The 10,604-nt window shown below is 38.1% G+C and overlaps 1 long non-coding RNA gene across 1 annotated transcript; it reads right to left on the reverse strand.

Moving 5' to 3' along the window:
• Positions 1–255: 255 nt before the first annotated feature.
• LOC114920504 (uncharacterized) lies at positions 256–9,757 on the reverse strand. Its single transcript, XR_003808819.2, has 3 exons — positions 9,038–9,757; positions 5,417–5,466; positions 256–2,288 (listed from the first exon to the last, which is right to left on the reverse strand). It is a non-coding gene; the product is annotated as an uncharacterized lncRNA (long non-coding RNA).
• Between the last annotated feature and the right edge of the window lie 847 nt (positions 9,758–10,604).

Genomic DNA, 10,604 nt, shown 5'->3' on the forward strand with positions numbered 1-10,604 from the left:
CTTTATTTGGCCGCTGGTCAGCTGACAAATGTGCAAAAAATCCTTTCATTTTAGGGCATAACCTCTCCCTCTCACTCAAAAATGTCAATTTTATAAAGAGAAAACATTTGAATATGAGTGCTGAATGATGTAAGCTGTTAGGACATTTCTGTTTTGAAATGAGTATAACTATTTTTAATGCAAAATCTAATTGAGCTTTTAAGTGTTGGTCAGTTGCCATATAAACTTTTATACATTTCAGATCTTTATCGACATTTTCCTTATTTTTTATTTCCCTCTAACATTTTCTTCCTTGTTTGTCTCAGTGTTTTCCATCCTGTGTCTGTGTATCACCATTTTCTTTAAAGTCACATAAACAACCAGTCACGTTTTTTTAGTGGCGAGAGGCGAGTGGCAGTTTTGCATGTCCAGAGAATAAGTCAACAAGTCTTCGTCATTTCCTTCCCGTTTCCCTCACTTCATTCTCTGGTCCCCTGCTGCAACTGCCCCCTCTTTCCTCCACCTGGAAACACGGAAACACACACACACACAGACACACAAAAAAAATCTGAAAAAGCCGTACAAACAGGCTCACAAATTCCTTTCCAAACAGATTCACATACTTTTAGAACCGACACAAAAGCAAGCAAACACAATGCAGGTGCATCAACAGGATTTTCATAAAAACAAAGACACCAAGTAATCTTACCCTGAAGCAAGCGTCTGCTCAGGAACATAGCTCACGTTCAATCGTATTCATGTTCATACTTCTACATGCAAATAAGTCACATGATGTGTAATATTTCTAAAACGCTTGTGGTGACACTGTTAGAATATGTGTTGACTTTGTGTGTACTTTCATGACCATGTTTTTGTAAAGAACGGTAATGTATTCTGCATTATGTACAATATTATCCCACTTTGTGCATATTAGAGTTGATTTATGTTCCTCTAATGATATCATAGTTGCAGTCTTTGGGTTCACCTCACTGAATCAGCATATCTCAGTGAAGGGCAAAGCAATGAAGACTTTCAGGTGCAGCAGGTTATTAAAGCAGGAGCCAGCCGGTTTGAACAGAGAACTTCTTTGTAATACTATAACAATTATCTCTGAGAGGTTGCTCAATAAAGTGACATGAAGCCAGCAAATAGATGGAATCAGCATCAGAAAAATACTTTTGAACAAAAACAAGAACAAACATTATATGCTTCATAATACGTATGCATACGTATGCATGCAACAAATTCCATTGCATATGCAGTGGTGGAGACTTCTGTACATGTCTGACTCCCCTTGTTGCCATAGATCAGCAGGATTTGATTGCATGTGACAATCAGGTTTTCATAATCACATGAAGTTCAGACGTGGGAAAGCAGGGGAACCACAGTGTGCAGGAGAGGATCAGCACATCGCTCTATAATCTCTCAGCTTATGATAATGAAATTGACAGATACCATTGTTTGCTCTAATAAGCAAATTGTACTAACTCAGTGCGACAGGAATGCTCCCAGTCAGGATTCTTGTGATTAAATGGGATTTTACACTGAGTGTGCGGGTGTGTGTGTGTGAGCATACTTAACCCAATGGTGAAAGGGACATACAAGACTTTGTGTGTGACTGTGAGTCAGTGTGTTCATGATTTTGCTTTGTCAAAGAAAATCTATAGCACAAACCAAAACAACCTGCATTAACAAAGTCAAACACACGAAAACAAAGAACTACATTTTTATGCTTCAATGGGGAACAACGGAAATCGTCTTCATATGCAACTATTTTGAAGTAAAAACTGAGTTATTATGGAAACAACGCACCAATGAGGAAGAGCTTATATTGAACGTAAGTGCAAAGTGTTCCCTGCCAGAACAAAAATGGTCACACATGATCGTTTAGTATTATGGTAAACAAAATAATAATTAATTCTTTCTGTTGATATTAAGGATTTTCAAAGGTTGGTTTAATTAGAGAACGACTGTAGATTGTTTCTATAGCAAATTATAAAGGCTTAAAAATGTCGTGTCATAGAAATCTTCAAGATGGCTGAACTGTGCTTTGATCATGTGTGCAACATAAGAAACTGAAAGCATGAGAAACTGAAATCCTCCAGCGAGACGAGGTGAGTTTAGGGTTTGGGGTAAGGGAGGGGCAGAGGTGGATTCCACCGGGTCTTGTTCCCATCTGTCACCAGAAGAGTCACGTGCCTTCACCGGCCTTTCTAACCTGTCCGCCTCGACACAGCAGAGCAGGCTGGAATGCAGCGCTGCTCATATCTTGGCCTCTCTCTCTGAAGATGTTGGCATTCGGCCAATAGCTTAAGAGAAAGGGAGATGAAAGAATAATAATAAAAAAAAACACACGAGAAAGGAGTTCAAAGATACAGAGGAGAGAGAACAAGGTGGAGACCAGAGGAGCTGAGGAGCAAAAGACTTTTAGATACCGAGAGACAAATTTGGAAATGTCTTCTTCCTCTGTAACTCCTGTTAGTTATAATTTCTCTACAAGTTATTCAGTACAACTACAATCATTAGTATGTATGATACGAATCAATATGGATATGAAGTCCCTTTATAAGGTACTGTAAAAGAGAGGTGAAGCAATTCCTATATATTCTCCGATCAACCAATTGGCCTTGTGTTGCTCAGACAGAACTGAAAGACTCTTGTATTATCTTACAGTTTAACTCATAAATGAGTAAAGCTGCAACTTTCTGCATGTTGCCACTATCTGAAGTGGTGAGTGTTTGACAGAAAAGATTGCAGACTAGTTATAGAAAGGTTATAATAATAATAATAATAATAATAATACATTTTATTTATAAGTGCTTTTCAAAAACTCAAAGACACTGTACAATGGACAGAGGACAGACTAACAGACATTGCAACATTACACATAAATCATAAAGATAACAACAATAAAGGTAAAACTACAGAAAACAGAAAGAACATCACAATCAGGGTTATGCAGTAGTCTGTGAAGCAGCTCATAAATTGTGTTTAATTTAAATATGATGACAATAATAAACGTGTTGTGAAATGTGTCACTTTCTCTGTGACGGGCTTGCATAAGGCCTGGTTATAGCTGCTTGGGCCACAGGCCACTTGTCGTCTTTGGCTGAGCTGCTGCGGTGTTGTTTTAGAGACATTGCAAGATTGATCTCTGAAACACATCAATGTGGCTTTTTTTATTTCTCAGAAAAAAATTTCTGGTTACTAGAGTTAATCCCGGAACATAACTGTAATCACATTATTCATCTTAAGGTTTAACATCTGCATGGCAACACAAAACATGGGATAAGTCAGAAAATATTTGCCATAGTTCAATTATTTCAAATGGCTCTACTGCATCGTTTACATGCTCCTTTCACATACACGCTATTGACTGGAAAAGTCACGGATGAAATATGTTGTGGTCCAGTTTAAGCATACATCTTCATAGTTATCCTCATTAAAGTTGAACAGGAACTTGTGTTTACTGTATATCACCTTTTTTTCTGCTGTCCAGGAGCATGCCAAATTGTATTTCTGGTAGTTTGAAGTAATCTCTGTTCTTGGCCAGAGACCTGTTTTTTAAACAAATCCCTGTTAGATGTTTCCCCACAGGCACTGAAGCTGCTGTTCTGTGCCTGTGATATGACCACTCATCTCTATACGGAGCAGAACAGGAGAACACTACAATGTCCCATTAATTAAAGTGAGCTTCCCCGAGCATGGAACACATGAGTCTGTATAACGTTCTGTGCTTAGACAGCCATTGTCTTTGTTACGGACATATCGGATGAATGGTGGACAAAAGGCTTTAAATCAAACCAATGAATGAAATGGATTTGATTAATCCTCTGCCCATATAATCTGTACATGGCAGAGCTAAGAGGATTCCATCAGAAATCATTATTTTCCCTCGTCTCAAGTTGCTTCTCAAGCCAGTGATGTTTCTGATCATTATAATTAGCGAGAAAATAAGGGGGGAAATGCACTTGCATTTGGGTATAAATGCAGCTGCTGTACACAGAAAATAAACATTGCGCATGACAAAAAAAAAAAGATACTAATGATGTCCATTGGAAGAATAAGTGAAAAGAAACCTACTTTGGATGTATGATGAAAGATAGAGACCAAATGTAATATGAATAATTAAATAAAAGTCTGGTCTTACTGGCCAACAAATATTTATCCTAATTAGAAACAAATTATAAGAGTGTGTATAAAAGGCCAAAGCAAGCCTATTTATAGACCACCTTTTAAAAACCACTAAAAACATATTAGGCCAAGGATCTGTACAAGTTTCATAATCACTTTCTTAAACTACATAGACTCTGATACACACATTACACAATATCTATAAGTTAGGCTACATTTTTTCAATCAGTTTGAAAAGTTGGACAGTTATCCATATTTTCAAATCTTTGATAAAAGCAGATAAAGCTATAAGCCAGCTAGTGTCCTCCTTGTTATAGCTTAGGCTTTTAAAAAGAGGCTACAACATTCCCATCACCATTCCCAAATTTGCCAAATTAAGAAAAAGTCAATTGCGATTTTGAAACGACTTTCTGTGTTGGTGCTGTAAGAACTAAAGAAGGCATTTAAAATTGTTGAGCAACATGGTCTTTGATCTAGATTGAGGCATTTAAATTCTTGAAAAAAAAAAACCTTGACTGCAAAAATCCTATCAATAACAAAGGCAATATGTTTGGGTAAAATCATAGTGGTCCCCCAAGGCTCTATTCTTGGAACAATTGTATTTACATTTTATAGTACTGAAACACATGCATGAGGAAAAGCTTAAAGTTGACCTTTGACCCAACTTTAGCCAATTTAAGACGATACTTTTTCATCATGGCTTTAAGGGTCTGATGCCAGCGTTCTAGTGCTCAATGTGACTGCGGATGGTAAGGACTAGACACAAGGTCCTAAATACCCAGGGATTGCAAGGTTTGTTTTAACACTTTGGACTGAAAGTTGGCGCCTCAGTCAGTTTGTACTACTTTTGGAAGGCCAAAACGTTAGCATGGCCTTGGTAACAGTTGGTGCAGTGATTTTATGGAGAGGAATGTCCTAAGGAAAATGAGTGGCAGAACACATTTGTGTATGGAGGAACTGATTTTCCGACCTAGATTGGTTCAAAGTTGATACAAATAAATAGATTAAGCAAAAATGCATCAGCAACACTGTTATTGTGCTGAAAAGGTCTGCGGTGCATAAAACAAGAGGAACAGATTGCATTTCAGATATTACCCATGCAGACAACATCACAGTGGTGGTATGCTGTAAATATTTTTTCACATGAGAACATCTGTAGCAGTTAGGCACATTGGAATCACAAGCTATCGGGTCAACACCCTTGAGATGCAGTTTGCTGAGAAATGCAACCCAGTAACATGCAGCATGTCTTTTATTAGGTCTTCATTGAATGTCCTTATACATTTTTCACACGTTTACTCACTTGCTAAATTCCTCACATTCTGCTGTCTCCGCCATCTCCCTCAATCTAACCTAAATGTGGAGAGGCAGAGGAATGAGAGTCAGAGATGAATGAAACTGGAGGGGAAAGTAGGTCAGAAAAGTGTAAGTGTTGAATATGCATTAAAACAATTAAAAACAGCTGTAGCAGCAAAAACAAGAACGAGCAGGTGTGACAGAATCAGCTTAGCTAAGAGGGTTTCCTCCCCTGAGAGTGATGGTTCTCTCTGCTGTCGCTGGTAAGATGTCACTTATGTCAGCTTTAATAAATACCTGTGGGTCTGAAGACTGAGGTTTGAGATGGAGTGTAAGAGAAAATGTGTGAGTGTGCTTTGTGTGTGCATCTGGGTGTGCATGCTTTATTCAAGGTCTAACAGCCAATCTGCACTTCAATGGTTTCTACTCATATAATGCATTTCTTTACTGCTTACTGGTAGTGTTTGACAAGACAATTTTTATCATTATCAAAGACTAAGTGGGTTACATTAAAGGAAGAATGGAAAAATAGCAGAAATCTAGTATATCCTCTCTGAGTAATGACTGTCCACAATCAGTGTGACGCGCAAGTTGCGCTGTCAGTGATGTTTGAGCCGTATTTACATCATGTTTACATGGACGGGACGGCCAGCCAGCTCGTCCCCTTGAGTATAAAAGCCGTTTGAGTGAGGGACTATAGAAAAGCAGAATAACATACTGTACTCACTGCTTATTTGAATGTCTTATTTGAATGTCACAAAAAAAGACAAGGGCAATTGTGTCCGTTCCAATTTGATAACTCCTTTGTGCAATCGCGAGGGGAGAGGGGTTGGAGGTGTGTCACTGGAGGAGAGCTGAGGATTCAGTGTGTCGGAGGGGTCGCTAAACAGCATTTTGTTTTGGTTTCATGATGGTGCTCAAGGGTGACATCTGCTAAATCAAAAAGTCTCACATTCATCCTTTGAGAATAATTTGCGACACCGATCAAACAATAAAATGTTGTCAAATATTTAATCAATTTCATTTTTATGAATGACTGAATTAAAATATCTTCTGGCAAAAAAATGTCAGCCAACGTCTTTAGTGCACAGTGCTATCTGTATTTACTTTTGTTTATGTTTGTGTGCCTGTGTGGGAGAGAAAAAAATATGTCGACCTGAACACATACATGTTAACACAAAGAGAGAAAGAATGTGTGTGAGAATGTGCATGTGTTTGTTTTGCATGTATCTAGGCTGTGTGTCTTCAGCAGGGCTCATTGTTGTTGTGCAGAGGCTGCCTCTCAGCCTGAATAACAGAGGCCCTCTTATCTCTGCGCTTGGATAGGAAACATGGGTTTACAGCATTTGTGTTTCAAAAGCCAGAGCTCAGCAGTAAGAAACACACAAAGTTCACCCTGCCCATACACACAAGCGTGTGTGTTTAAAAATAGACTCCCAGCTCAGGGTATCTGAGCTTCTGCCTCTTTGGCTGCTGTGTGGGAATAGAAAGAGGGGGTGGCGGTTGTGGTTTGAGTTGCTTAAAAAGGATTGTGTAGGTGTGAGGGTAATCCCCTTGTTGTTTTTCTTTGTCTGTGTCTCTCTTTTCACTTTCACCCAGTGTTTGACACAGGGTAACAAACAACCATTGACTCAGACACCAAAGACAAATATCAAAACATTGGGCCCATTTTACTGTAAATACCTCCAAAAGTTAAATTCAACAGGATTCAGTGTCTGATCAAGAACAGTACATGTGATCTGGACAAGCCAAGGTTTGATCACTGGGTCTGCAATACATAGAAACCAAAGGAGTTTCAAAGGGCAGAAAGGAAGCATGAAGTGGAAGTTTGTAGATGATGTAAATTAATGTATAAAATTACACATTGAAATCTTATTTCTCCTGCAATGTGGTGGTAGTCAGGTGCCTTTCATCCCAATAATAAATAGGCGATATATGCTGTGAAATTATCAGAATTTGCTTTACATACAAAATGCACTTGGAAAGTCTTCAGGAAGATCACAGTCATCAAAATGAGAGTGAACGTCACGTCAGTTAATCGATGTCTGAGGAAATGATGTTATGCATGTGACATAGGTAAGTAATCATTTAAATATAATTCAAATCTATTGACTGAATATTTAACATAGATACTAAAACATTATAATTAAGTAAAAATAACAAAACTGCATACTTTTCTCTGAATAAAAAGGTTAGGATTTATCACTTAGGATTGAGAAAGCTGCAACAGTGTAAGGTTTAAGTTACCCCATAACCCTGTTAACTCTATGAAAATGATCTCTTTCAGTGTGCTGCACTGCTTAAAAATCATAATGTTCTACTGTCGCCTGGTGAAAGTGGAGTACAATCATTTAATCCAAGAGTTTATAAATATAACTCTGACAGTTTATTCATGAAAATAACTCATACAAGAAAGAGCGGATGAAAAACTTCTGAAGCACCTGGGTGCAAAACATGTTAGCTTGTGCGCTGTGTGTGTGTGTGTGTGTGTGTGTGTGTGTGTGTGTGTGTGTGTGTGTGTGTGTGTGTATGTGTGTGTGTGTGTGTGTGTGTGTGTGTGTGTGTGTGTATGTGTGTGTGTGTGTGTGTGTGTGTGTGTGTGTGTGTGCCTGTGTAAAAGTGAGTGCGTGTGTGTGTGTGTGTGTGTGTGTGTGTGTGTGTGTGTGTGCCTGTGTAAAACACACACATACACACATTCTGATCAGCATTCACACACAGGAAGTGTGATAGATGAACAGGCGTCTTGGCGGAAGGCAGTGGGGCCGGAGCAGACCGCTGCACTGCAGTGTTTTCCTTGATTGACTGAGCTTCACTATTCAAACTCTCTACTCCCCTTTGACCCTGATCCATGTATGGAGGGAGGAAGTTTCCTTCTCTTCTGTTTTGAATGTTTGACGCAAAAAAAGAAAGAACAATTAAACCCAGCTAGACCACATACAAAGACTCAGGGGCTTTTTTATTCTGAAAAATAAAGTTCTCATTTTGTTGTTTCAAGCACATTTATTTCAGTTTTTAATTCCTTTAATTCAAACAGTGCTTGAGATTTTGATGATAAATCTGAGTTGGATTCACTCTAGATAAAAAACAAAAAAAAAAGTTTAAAAAGCGACTGTTGTGTTTGGCTCTGGCTATTAAGAGTTTAACTCTCTCACCCCTAACATTGACTTCTATTGTTAAGTTGGAGACCTTGTCTCAAACAACCAGTGGACAAAAATAGCCATCACAGTGCTGTAAACAGGAAGCGAGACGGGGTTTTGACTGTGTGTGTTTTTGAGTGAGTGTGTGTGTGTGTGTTTTCTTACTCCCTCTACGCTGTCATCTGCTTCGTCTCTCTTTGTCTCTCCGCATTCATCATCTCACACACACATTCACTGCACTCACTCAGCGCACATAAAGAAACCCCACTGGATTGTGTGTCGGTATCAAATAATGTGTGTGTGTGTGTGTGTGTGTGTGTGTGTGTGTGTGTGTGTGTGTCTTAACCTCCCTCTGTCCCACAGGATCGTCTGACCTCACACACACTCTACAGTCGGCTGTAGAGTGTGCTGGGGGCGGTGCTGGAGAAAATTCAACAAGTTCACTTTTTCTTTTCAGGATTATTACAAAAGAACAAATCTGAATAAATTACCTTGAATGCAAAAATTAAACTGTGAATCCCAGAGAGCAGCCAGAAGGAAAACACTGTCCTCCCCTGTTTCCTTTTTAAACCACTCAGCTCACAGTCTCAGTGCTGCTGTGGAATATACTGCAGCTCTGTAATCATATCTGACATGCAGAGAAACAAATAAACAGAGTGCCCTCCCTCAAAAAGCTGCAGCTAATCCTTAATACACAAATAGAATAAGTGCAACAACTCTTAAATGCCACAATCAATCACTTTTAGCCCAAATCGAAGTGTGTCTGAGACATGACGCAAACAAAAAACAAACAAGGTGACTCATTCACAGTCCTGCTATCAAACATGAAGGATGGACGAAACATTATTTTCATTAAGAAAAGTAGAAGGTAAGTAGAAAGATCCTGATCAGATTTCTCAGAAGTTGATAATAAAAGAAACCAGTAGAGCTTTCTTGTAAGCAAATAAAAAGTGTTTACACTGACAGCATTACTGTTATCACTAAAAACTGACGGCGTTCAAGTTAAAGCAACATTTGAGGACATGTTCACTTCTTATATTATATGTTTTTTTTTTTTTACTAGGCTGTGTATATTGGGTTTTATGAGTAACAAACAATTATTTGAGTGTTCATTGTTTATATTTTTTTCTGGAAAGTTGGTCAAAAGTTGAAACTTTGGTCAGTGTTTGTTGTTCTAAAATGTGCTCTATAAATAAACTGACTTAACTTGACTTTCTTGTCTGAGTTAGATATAAATGATTGATACCACTGTCGTATCTGTGAAGCATGGCACTGTATGAAAACAAGAGCGATAAACACATTTTGACACACACATAAGAAAACTGCTCAATAGCAACACTATAGGGGTCAAAAGGTCAACATGGAGCATTTAAAGTCATTAAAAAAAGATAGTTAACACAACTTATTGTCCCATTTAAATCTATACAGGAAACACTTTTTTTCCCCCTGGAGGAATCTTTTGCAAACTGATAAAATGTAACTTAGATAATTTAACTAAGTATTAAATTATGAACTGATCAAGTGTAATGGTGTAGTCTGAAGTGAAAAGTTAAATCATCAAATTCATAACAAGGCTTCAAAGGTTGACATGTTTAAAAGTGCAAACCATTTAAAAGAGTCAAACTTTTCACATTTTTAGAACATGATAGAAATTCACTTACAAGAATCAAATCTCTCCTGAAATCTCAAATAATGTATGACGTCCTCAGGAAATGTCTGAGAAAGAGAACTTGATAACCCTGGAAGAATTTTGCTACAAGTGAAAAAACAGATTACACAGTACAGTCATCGGCTAAAAGGGAAGGCCTATAAATAGTTTTCATTTTAAAGCTTAGGAGTACACATGCAGTAACTAAAGAGGAACAAAAAGAACAGAGAATAAACTCACTCTTCAAGGTTTGGCTGTCAAAGCTCTGCACTCTGATTGGCTGTGAAAAAAATGTCAGTTAATTCAACAAGTGTATGCAGGTGTTAAATGGTGACGTGAAACAAAAGTGAACTATGTCTCACTCCCTGAGCTGTATTCTGTTACTAATGAGTTTGAGTGCTCTGATAATT

Source organism: Labrus bergylta, chromosome 6 (assembly GCF_963930695.1).
Source record: "Labrus bergylta chromosome 6, fLabBer1.1, whole genome shotgun sequence".
Classification (NCBI taxonomy): Eukaryota; Metazoa; Chordata; class Actinopteri; order Labriformes; family Labridae; genus Labrus; species Labrus bergylta.